Consider the following 12666-nt stretch of genomic DNA (forward strand, 5'->3'; position numbering starts at 1 on the left):
TTATTTCCGAACACTGAAACGACAGATTCAACCATGGGACATGTCGCAGTAGCACCACAGTGATAAATTGTTTGTGGTTAGACCGTGTCTTAGTTTGGCATAATGGAAATGCACTCGACTCTTACTATCTCGAACTTGGATTAATTAAATTTCTCAGTAACTCGAACTACTTATCTGCTCCCTTGAAAAAAAGGATAAACCGAAGAGAGCTTGTGTATTTTGGTACACTTGATAACTCGATGCGACTGTCCCGACAGACCGTCCATGAACACCATATTTCGAAGTCAGTAGCAATATCACACTCGGCAATTGGAATTGACATCGAAGGCTGCCCACCCGAGATGTTTCAAGAACATCATATCATTTCTGTGTCTTTCCGCTCCAACAAAAGGCGTAGTTAATCACAAAATTGTTCAATGAATGGCCGCTGAGGCTGGATAAAGACATGAAAAAGCAGAAACGATCATAAGTTGCTTGGACAGTTAGCGCACTTCACAATAACCAACCACTTCTAGACAATGTTTTCTCTGAGAACTCCGCGTTGAAATTAAATCGTTTGATCAAGTAATAATTCTGAACTTTAAAATATTTTACCGCAAGCAAGTTGTGACGATCGTGTTGAATGTCATTGAAAGTGTCCAGAAGCCCAGCTTAACGGTTTTGTCGGAGGTAACTATGGCTGTTAAATTGTGGCAAGATGTTACCCCGACGACGATTTGGAACAGTTTCAAAAATGCTGATTCATCAGGAAGCTACATAATCAAATGCAACAACAAGAGAGCGGAGAATTTCAGAGCCAGGTCCTTCTTCCTGGATTGGAAAAAATGTGACATTTGATGATATCGTCCACCTTGATGATCGTGGGGATGTCTGTGGTGTTCTGTGTGGCTTTGAAAGTTTGGCCCTTCCAGGTGACAAATATAATAATAAATGAATCATGAATTAAATGCTTTATTGTCCAAGCAATAACATCGACAATATTATTATTTTCAATTCTGCTGATTCAAACAATATATCCCAAGAAGGTAACGACGCATCAGAATGAAGACTTAAATCTGTGACTCCAAAAGATGCAACGTGGCAGTTGGAACCATTGACTAAGTATGTCCTTAGAACTTAAAGAGATGATAATGTATTTTTGCTTTGGTCTCAATAGAAAACACATTTGACTAAGCACAGGTCTACTGAAAGTCACTGAAGCGAGAAAGATCACTCATTCCTTGGAAAAATAAATTGAGATCTCCATATATGTTTTCGGAAATTCGTAAGTGTTTTTGTTTTGAAACCTTAAAATAAATGAAAACCGATACCAGTAAAACAGACGCAACTTTTTTAATCTGAGTTCTACCTGTGGTTGTTACTTATTGCTTTCCTTTGTAAAGAAATACGAATGTTATTGAAACTAGAATACGTTACAGTACTCGACTGCAGTCCACCACCAGCAATGGAGGGTGAAGCTTTTGACAATGTCACCCGCTTATGTAGGTGAAATGTCAGAAAAATCACCAAACAAACGTCGGCCGGAGAATCCGAGACAGAAGCCAATAGACAATTTGTCACTACTTTGTAACGTTTTTTTCGTAGATGGTATCCTGATTCCCTCTTTTTCTTGATTCCGCCTGTATCAGTCAAACTTCCGTTAAAGCGGATTCCCAATCATTCGAACCCTTTATGAGACCCTTCAATTTCGAATTATCGAGACTCGACTGTATATCGAATTGTATCAACGTTTTTCCTGACGTCAGATGGGCGACCGGAGTGCTTTTGACCTTTACCTCGTTAACGATTACATTCAAATTCATTAATCCAAAAGCGAATCATCTTCAGTGCTGATGTTGAGTCCCTAGCCTAGTGGATAAAAGATAATATCAACAGCAGCAGAAATTGGTATACCGGGAGTAGGATTCGTTATTTTCAGGATGCTAGAGCAAACAGTAAGTTACTGTGATCAGTTCGGTGATAGGATAATGTTCATTAGAGTCATTAGGGTCGACAATAAATCAATATCAACAACAAAAATGATGGAAATAGTTATTTCTTAGGTGACTACAGGGAACTGCACCAGTATTTGTTTAGAAGCGTGTGGGAAGGTGACGTAAGACTTCTCTAAAGCTATCTGGTTTAGCAAACCAACGGTCGTTTTTCCGATATGTGGATTTGACAAAGATTTGACTCATATCGTGTTTCGCAAGTTCCGTGTTTTAACATTATGCTACATGAGCAAAATAGGATGAAAGTACGACAGTTCCCGTTCACTGACGAATGACTAGCATTAGCCACACACCATTAAACACCTTACTCCACACCCCGTATATCATCGTGTAGCCCTGTTCATGCACACACAACAATTAAGAGCTGATCATACTCTGTCACTGGTACACATAGTACCATCTGGGTCACCATTTGCATCAGCTCCATGGAATCGAGAATATCGCTACACGAATACTTATTATTCATATCGATGTGGCCAACCTGTATTAAATTGCCACACGAAGATCCGTACGTCATAACTTAGTCACTGTAATCAGCTTCGGATGAATTATTATTTTACTGTGCAACTGTCTACCTAAACGTGGTTTATGTAATGTGTTGGTATCTCAAACTGGATTCATTGCCCACTGAGAAGCAACTCCACTTGGTAATCGGCAACATTGCAGCTTACATTGTTGAGGTGGCATCAAACCGAAAGGTTTGCGTTAGATTATGAGCCACATATTTGTTTTTAACACCATATAAAACAGTCTCATCCCCGAAAATTTGCTATAGGGGAAGCTGTGGACAAGCAGTATGAGGCTGAAATACGAGTACAAACTCTTAGCATAAGTTGTTCACAATAAGGCAAGTAAGAAATGCTATTTGTCCGAAAATGATGGGTTTAGCATTCAGACGTACAAATATATCGAAACAACAATGTTGTAGATTTTACATTGCATGTACAAAACAGCGACCAGTAATGCACTGGACTTAGGTCTGTAGTAGCGAATCACAACGAATGCTCAATTGTCCTCCACATTCTTCAGTAGACTTTCGTACTGATCGGATCACGGACTGGCGCACCCTTTCAAAAATCACAGAGGTTAGGAATGGTTTAATCTGCACCTTGTCATTTGTACCAACAAGCATATTTTAGGCACAGTGTTGGAACTATGCTAAATGATCTTTGCCATTCCATGTGGATGCGTAGATAAGCACAAATTCCAAGGCTTGCACGTCCGTCAGACCGAAATCCATTACATCTCTCTCTAGGGAGGTATTTAAAGTCGCCATCGAGCCACTGCCAGTGCCAATCATGAGATATTTCATTAATCTGTGGCGGATGATAACCAAGATATTTTCAACTATCTCGAGGTAGTTCAGAGTAAGTGTGATTCCAAGTCCGGTGTGTCTGAGATTATATTGAAACAGAAGCTCATTTTGAACATTTTGTGTGAATCACTACTAGAACTGAAAATATTTAGACCTCATTGGTTGGTTAATACGTTTAGGACGCCCAACAGCATGGTTATTAGCTTCCTTGCCGGCCGTGGTGGCCAAGCGGTTAAAGGCGCTGCAGTCTGGAAACGCGCGACCGCTACGGTCGCAGGTTCGAATCCTGCCTCGGGCGTGGATGTGTGTGATGTCCTTAGGTTAGTTAGGTTTAAGTAGTTCTAAGTTCTATGGGACTGATGACCTTAGAAGTTGAGTCCCATAGTGCTCAGAGCTATTTGAACCATTTATTAGCTTCCTTACACATGCATTTTGAGGTGAATCTAGTTAAAAAGAAGTGGAGCCCCATTTTGTTTGAGGACCAGTGCTTTACTAGGCATGGTCCTACAGGAATGGTATGTTCGTTCTTCGTAGGACTGTGGACTGATATACCCAGCTTGTTATAGGGGGAGCAACAGTTTAAACTGAATTCCGAATCGCGATGCAACTCAGTATTTTTCACATTAAAGAATTCTGCAGAGGTGAAAGAAAAGTGTCAGACATAAATCCTAAGACTGGCCGGGAATCGAAACTGAGAATTTTGGATCCGTAGCCTGACACCTAATCGTGGAGCTAACGAGTTATAATATTTGAGTAACTTTATCTGAAATACAAAAATTAACGCTATGAAACAGCAGGTAAAATCGCAGTTACTAATATTCACATCCCTAAGCACAATGTGGTGTTATTTATAAATGTATTTATTTGCTATATGTGAATTCGGATTTTAGACAGTGTGTTTTCATGACCGACGTAAATTAGGCTTAGTCAGCAATGAAGTCGAATAATTCATTTGTACATGCTCTGTTCCCGACCAAGCTGGCTTCTCTTCAGTATCTAAATCAATTAGCCAACAATTAGTTTCATAAATAGTGTTGTAGGTTCCAGTGTCACCAATACGAGAGTGAACAGTCGTTAGTAGAATAACACGGAAGTTGAATTAGTTACTTCAATTTCAAATGCTGTCAGTCAACTCAAATATTCGGGAAGAAAGAACCCTCACTGTCGGTTTAAAATATTTTGTGCAGACTGCTCCTGACCCCAATTTTTGTAAAGATAAAGATGTCATTCCCCAAAAAATAACAGTCGTAACTTCAATAAATTGGTCCATTACTTTCATAACAAATAATCATCACCTACTTTCGCTCGACATTGAACTTTTGTACACTTCGAAGTTAATCTGACAGTGTCTCCATATCAATTAACACTTTAAATTCATTCAATAGAACAACAAATTATACAAATTTAATTTTAATAATAGCTATTCTGATGTCACAACATCGATAGGAGATTACAGGGACAACATGCGAGCGCTGCCTTATATGCACTGCAGCCAGGGACCGGAATCTCAACAGTACGGTTCGGTCTTCCAAGGGATCACCCATTCTCCCGGTGGTCATCTGATACATGAAAATAAAAATAAAAAATTCTATAGTGATACATCTGCTTCAACACATAATAAAATTTGTAACAATGTGTAGTACATACATTTGCTTGAGCAATGCGAACATCTATGTCGTAAAAAAGGCTGTAATACTACAAAACGAAACCTAAATCTGCTGACATAGACTTTGCCTTAAAATGAACTATTAAGATGCGAATACAGAGGCTGAACCTGATGGTTTAAGCAATGAGCCAACGCTAAAGTTTTAAACACGAGCTACATTCTTCTCATCTGCAGAGTCATATAAGGATATGTCCTGACTCACTGGCTTATCATCCACCAGTCCAAGCCGTTAAGGACAGAAATTTGAAATTTGGTGAGGGTGTGGATCTTACACTGTTAGCAACGTTTAAGAAATGATTGTTCGAAATTCCACTGTTAAGGGTCTGAGATAGGGGATGAAAGGCTTTTCTAAAAAATTTCGCTTCTGAAGCTATTTTGAAGCTGTAACTACGAAAATTAGTATTTAGTTTCTCAGTCAGAAATAAAAAAGGAAGTGTTTCAGCATTTTTGGGAATTCAACCACTATGAGGGTAAAAGAGTGGATGAAAGTTTTTTGACAATAAATCATCAGTAAAGAACTGCGAAAGCATTTCTAAAACTAAATCAATGAAAGTTGACATTTCACTCTCGATTACGTGTAAAGACGTGTCTGTTAGAGGATGGAAGATTCTACGGAAATATCACTACAAGAACGAAAAAGACTCTGTTGGTGGACGTCGGTGCAAAGTCTTGCACATCAATAACCTCCCCATCATCCAGGTACTGCTTCCTGCAGAGTGCATTCTTCATAGGGCCAAACAGATGGAAGGTGCGAGATCTGGGCTGTAAGGTGGATGAGGAAGAACAATGTAATGAAGTTTTCCGAGCGCCTGTCTTGTGCGCAGACTTATCTGAGGCGCTGCATTGTCTTAAAGATGGAGAAGATCGGTTGCATCCGTTGATCACCTCGAATGGGACCGTCACAGTTCCAAAATTGCAGAAGCCACAGCTGTGTGTGTCCAGTCGGCACAGCGTAGACTGGACAGGCTTGCGCAACCTTGTTGCTATGGTGACATACGCCACGCCCAACGATTCACCGTGCTTTTGTTCACTACCAACTTCCATAGACATTCCACGACCGCCTATGAATATCTGTAATGCTCTGGTTTTCTGCCAAAAAGAACTCAATGACAGGTCTCTGCTTGTACGCGCCTCCGTTCCTTTTTCTTTTTTTTCCGCCACGAATTCCTCAAATGGTTCAAATGGCTCTGAGCACTATGGGACTTAACATCTGAGGTCATCAGTCCCCTAGACTTAGAACCAGTTAAACCTATCTAACCTAAGGACATCACACACGTCCATGCCCAAGGCAGGATTCGAACCTGCGACCGTAACAGCAGCGTAGTTGCGGACAGAAGGGCCTAGAACCGCTCGGCCACAACGGCCGGCACGAATTCCTCTCCTGCGCCAACCTCTTTATCTCAGAGAAACACTTACAATATACGTCCTCAATTATTTGCTCGATGAATTTCAACCTGTCTACCTTTACAGTTTTTACTCTCTACAGCTCCCTCTGGTACTATGGAAGTGATTCCCAGATGTCTTAACATATGTCCTACCATCCTGTCCCTTGTTTTTGTCAGTGTTTTCCGTATATCAATTTTCTCGCCGATTCTGCGGAGAACCTCCTCATTCCTTCCCTTATCAGTCCACCTAATTTTCAACATTCTTTTGTAGCATTACATCTCAACTGCTTCTATTCTCTTCTGTTCCAATTTCCCCACAGTCCATTTTTCACTAGCATACCAAAAGTACATTCTCAGGAACTTCTTCGCTTGTCTGCTTCTTATGTCCTCCTTACTCCGTCTGTCATGGTTATTTTGCTGCCTAAGTTCGTTAACTTCATCGACTTCATGATTACGAATTCTGCTACTTGTCATTACTTTCGTATTACTTCTATTTACTCTCAATCCGTATTCTTTACTCATTAGACTCTTACTCCATTCAAGAGCTCCTGTAATTCATCTTCACTTTCATTGAAGATAGGATTGTCATCAGCGAATCTCATCATTGATATCCTTTCACCTAGAGTTTTAATTCCACTCTTGAACCTTTCTTTTATTTCCATGACTGCTTCTTCGATGTATAGATTCAACAGCAGGGGCCAACGTCTACACCCCCGCCTTACATCTTCTTTCATCCGAGCACTTTGTACTTGGTCTCCCACTCTTATTTTTCACTCTTGGTTCTTGTACACATTGTGAATTATTCGTCTTTCCCGGTCTAAATGTGTTAAATAACGCGAAGTGGAAGACGTGTTGTGGAGTTGCTCCGCTACTGTAGCTCTTCCCGACCCCGGCACCCCGGAAGGCCGCAGTAAGTGAGCTACGTTGGTCAGAGAGCCACCTGCTGGCCGCCGCCCGCGAGGAATGTGGCAGGTAGCCGGCGCTCGCTGGTAATTTATTACCGCGCCGTCGCGCTCCATTGGAGCAGACGTCGGGGCGGGAGATAGAGATCCCCGCGCTGCAGGCAGGACCCTGGACCCTGGACCGTGGAGCCTGGCGCTGGGGCGGCGCGCGTCGTTAGCAGTAATGAGGCGCCAGCGTGCCGGCTCTCAATTAGTCGCAGACAGCTGTGCCAGGTGCACCCCGCGTACCGACCACCCTCCCCAGTCTAGTACCCACTTTGCATGGCGCCCTTTCAGCGACGCGGCGCGCCTAGAGCGTGCCATCATTAGCGCTCTCGTCTCCTCGTTTCACAGATCCACGCGCACCAGATGCCGCTAGGATACCGTCGTATAATCCAGCCGGCGCAACGCTGGTGTTGCGGTTCGTGATGTCGCGCTTTTGAACTAAATGACTGCGGCAGACTGCAGCACCTACGGTACACAAGATCAGTGATACTGCACGGCGACATTTTTTATTTTTTATTTGTCTGGCGCATACGTTACATTAGGGGTGGGCAAGCAATGGCCTGCGAGCCAAATTCGACCAGCTGCCTCTATTCGTACGGGACGAGAACTCAGTTTGTAAGAGCGTAGACATTCACAGTCGGATTTCATTCCAATGAAACTCTTTTGGGTACGTGAACCCTTAGTGTAAAGAATTCCAGCTCTATTTGAAAGAGGATAAATGTACGATCATATAACATGAAGATTACGTAGACGGGCCCTGGTGGGCCCATCAGTTCCGACCGACCGCCGCGTCATCCTCTGCCATAGCCGTCGTTGGACGCGTTATGGAGGGGCGTGGGGTCAGCACACTGTCCTCCCAGCCGGTCTCAGTTTTCCTGATTTTGAGCCGCTACTGCTCGGTCAAGTAGCTCTTCAATTGACATCACGAAGCAGCGGGTGCATCCCATATGTGTCCTCCCATCAAGTAAAAATCCCTGACAACAACGATGTCGAACCCGGGTACTGCTCATGGCAGTCAACCACGGCAAGCACTCCGCTACGGAGGTGGCAGATATAACATAATCCCTATAACAAACTGCGATCATAAGATTAGTGGTGAACATCTTAGACACGTCACATCGTATAACTGCATGAGGGTAATACTAAAAAGTGATTTCAGACGAAATGATCACGTCAAATCACCATTGGGGAAGGCGAAAGGAGGACTTAGATTTGTTAGAAGGATTTTGGGAAAGTGCGGAGCATTTGTAAAGGAAGCTGCATAGAAGTTGCTACTGAGAGCAATTCTAGAGTACTGTTCCAGTGTTGGGAGTCCGTATCACGTAGGGAAGACGACAAACAATGCACGAATTCGGAGACGCGCTGCTAGGACCGCAAATGGTCGGTGTAGTCCACATGAAAACCCTTCGAAGAAAGAAGGCCCAGTTCTCGCGAAACCCTCTAGGATAAATTTAGAGAATCTGTGTGCGAAGAAGACGGTGTGCCATTATCCTGGCATCAACGTATATCTCTTGTAGGGAATATAAGAAGAAGATGAGACAGATTAGATCCCATATAGAGGCATCAGATGCTCATATTTCCCTCGCTCAATACGCAAACGGAATAGGAAAAAAATTTACAATATTGGCATGATGTACACCACCTTGCGCTATAGAGTGGTTTCCGGAGCATTTATGTACATGTACATGTAATATATGATAAAACTACCGACATTTCAGCTGCTCCTGCAGTCAGCCTTTATCAGCTGGCCATCACATTGATGAAATCTGCCTGCAACATCAGGAAAACGTTAGTAGTTTTATCATATATGTCGCTGTCACAAACCCAAAAAAGTTTTATTGAAATTATTTCAGAATGGACAACGCGGTCTGAAAGCGAGGAAAACTACACGTAACTTTCATCTAGAACTGTGTTCTTACAACCAAGGTGTGCTCTGCTGGCCGCAATTAACAACCAGCAGCTCTGTCTCGCAATTTCTAAGTGTCTCGACACGCGTAATTTTGAATTAGTAGAACTCGGATAACCCCAATTTCATAGTGAACTTGTCTTAGGTTCTTATAAGCACCTCAACCAAACCACGATGTAGTACAGCAACAGCCTTACCACCAATGCTAACAACCACGTTTCCACTTTTCTGTGTTTTATTTATTGTGCATTATGTCAATAATAATTCATTTCATTTATCTTGTCCGAGTTCTTTTTTCGCGTAAACTAATAAGTACGTATTTTATTTACAACTACGTGATAAATATAAACTGATTTAATGTGCAGAAAGAAAATGTTGTAATTGATAATGGAGTTGTAAGTGTGGAACTCGTTGGACTAAAACAGGAAAATCAAATATTATGACTGACGTGGGCACATTGCTAAAAATAACAAACATGCTGACCTTTTGAGTGCTTTCACAGATATATCCTGTAAGCATTGAGTGAAACCGGCAGTAAATGGGAATTAGTTATTTCACACTAAGGAGAGTCCTTGCTACAAGCTGTATGTGGAAAGTTACAACAGTGTACTTGGCCGGAACTCGAACCCGGATGTCTGGGTGCCGCAGGCTGTGCGCTACCAACCGTATGTCATTCGGACACGCCTGCTCGCCTGATTGACAGCTTCAGCTTGTCACAGGCGTCTTCGCTTCGCTTTCAGACTGTTGATGCTGCCAGCGAAAGGCGAGGATCCGTATTCCGATCAGGTTACGGTTTTAACCTGTCACATACAACCATCCACTTTTCCGTATTTTGTTTCTTTGTATTATGTCAATAATAATTCATTTCATTTATCTCGTCCGAGTTCTTTTTGCGCATAAAACTTAGTTGGTCTCTTATTTACAACTACGTGATAAGCTGAAACAGATGTAATGCCCAAAAAGTAAATGTGAGCCAGTTCAGAGAACTAACTTTGCACTAAATCAATTATTAACCATAAAGCTTTGCAGCAAGTACACTTGAAAATAACGTAACGCGTGCAGACAACTCTCCTCATAGTAAGGGAGTTCGTCCTCTGCAACAAACTTGAGGCTGCGTATAAGCCACTCTCCAATCCTTTCTGCATGGGGTGTTATTCTTACAACTCCATGAGACCACCTCTGTGCCTATAATTAACCAATGCCAAATAAACTAATACAAGAAGGCCACTATTTTTAAACTGTTGATATTTAAAACAGATTCCGGAATGAGAGAGCACGAATGAAATGAAGTGTGATTAAATATGCGCTAGAATCAAGAAAATATTAATGCATGTGTATCTGATCATGTTTTTATTATCACATTGGCTTGATTCTAATATTTTATTTTTATTTAATTAGCAGGCGTCTACTGATAATTAATTGGCTAGTAACATCAGTGCATTAATATAAAAATTAAATTGTAGTTCTAAATGTTTTGGGAAATGACAGAGTCTATTTAAATACGAAATTTACTACAGCTCCATAAATCAGATTTACGTGAAATGAGTTTATCGCACATCGGTTGTCATTTGAACTAAAATACGACTGCAACAATCCTTTTCGGCTGTTCATTGTCTAGGGGGTGGTCAGATCCTTCACTGTTAGTTTTATTTTTAAACAGTTGCAACCCGTTCGCTTTAAGTTGTCGTAACTAACAAGCTACAATAAATAAGTGTAGCCGAGGGATACCGTTTGTGATAAAACTGAAAGTTTATTTAAATAAATATCACACAATATAGTGACCTGGCTACAGCTGTGAGCCTGTTCAGAGTACTAACTCTGCACGATGTGAACTATTAACCATAGGGCTTTCCAGCAGGTACACCTGAAAATAAGGCCACGTCTGTAGATAGGCTACATAACGTAGACAATAATACCACTGAAAATATTACATTTCCTAGCCTCACTGTAAGAGTCCCGAAAAAGTACTAAATAAATCGCGACTAATAGTGGAAAACTTCAGGAGTGTTGGAGGCATAAATGCAAACAATTCTGAATTCTAGTCGGAACGAGCGGCTGATACCCTTAGGCCGAATGGCGTTAAATACAGAATTTGCACCATCGCAGATTTACGGTGTCCATATTCTTGACGCCAGCTAAACTGAAATCAAACAGGAAGATGTGTTGATTAATTTCATATCTAGCAATCAAGTGCAAGTTAAATAATTCGTCCACCACTAATAATACCGAAGAGAAACTGCACAATTAAGCAGCAATGCCCAGTAGTTATTAATAGCAAAGTGATACGTTAGTATTGCAGAATTAACCTCTCTCAGAAAAGGAAAAATAATCAGCAATCAGTAGCAAATCCAATTTGTAGTTTATTGTAGATCTAGATTTCACCGACTGAATAGCTACACTCCTGGAAATTGAAATAAGAACACCGTGAATTCATTGTCCCAGGAAGGGGAAACTTTATTGACACATTCCTGGGGTCAGATACATCACATGATCACACTGACAGAACCACAGGCACATAGACACAGGCAACAGAGCATGCACAATGTCGGCACTAGTACAGTGTATATCCACCTTTTGCAGCAATGCAGGCTGCTATTCTCCCATGGAGACGATCGTAGAGATGCTGGATGTAGTCCTGTGGAACGGCTTGCCATGCCATTTCCACCTGGCGCCTCAGTTGGACCAGCGTTCGTGCTGGACGTGCAGACCGCGTGAGACGACGCTTCATCCAGTCCCAAACATGCTCAATGGGGGACAGATCCGGAGATCTTGCTGGCCAGGGTAGTTGACTTACACCTTCTAGAGCACGTTGGGTGGCACGGGATACATGCGGACGTGCATTGTCCTGTTGGAACAGCAAGTTCCCTTGCCGGTCTAGGAATGGTAGAACGATGGGTTCGATGACGGTTTGGATGTACCGTGCACTATTCAGTGTCCCCTCGACGATCACCAGTGGTGTACGGCCAGTGTAGGAGATCGCTCCCCACACCATGATGCCGGGTGTTGGCCCTGTGTGCCTCGGTCGTATGCAGTCCTGATTGTGGCGCTCACCTGCACGGCGCCAAACACGCATACGACCATCATTGGCACCAAGGCAGAAGCGACTCTCATCGCTGAAGACGACACGTCTCCATTCGTCCCTCCATTCACGCCTGTCGCGACACCACTGGAGGCGGGCTGCACGATGTTGGGGCGTGAGCGGAAGACGGCCTAACGGTGTGCGTGACCGTAGCCCAGCTTCATGGAGACGGTTGCGAATGGTCCTCGCCGATACCCCAGGAGCAACAGTGTCCCTAATTTGCTGGGAAGTGGCGGTGCGGTCCCCTACGGCACTGCGTAGGATCCTACGGTCTTGGCGTGCATCCGGGCGTCGCTGCGGTCCGGTCCCAGGTCGACGGGCACGTGCACCTTCCGCCGACCACTGGCGACAACATCGATGTACTGTGGAGACCTCAC

This window comes from Schistocerca cancellata, chromosome 1 (assembly GCF_023864275.1).
Source record: "Schistocerca cancellata isolate TAMUIC-IGC-003103 chromosome 1, iqSchCanc2.1, whole genome shotgun sequence".
In the NCBI taxonomy this organism is placed as follows: Eukaryota; Metazoa; Arthropoda; class Insecta; order Orthoptera; family Acrididae; genus Schistocerca; species Schistocerca cancellata.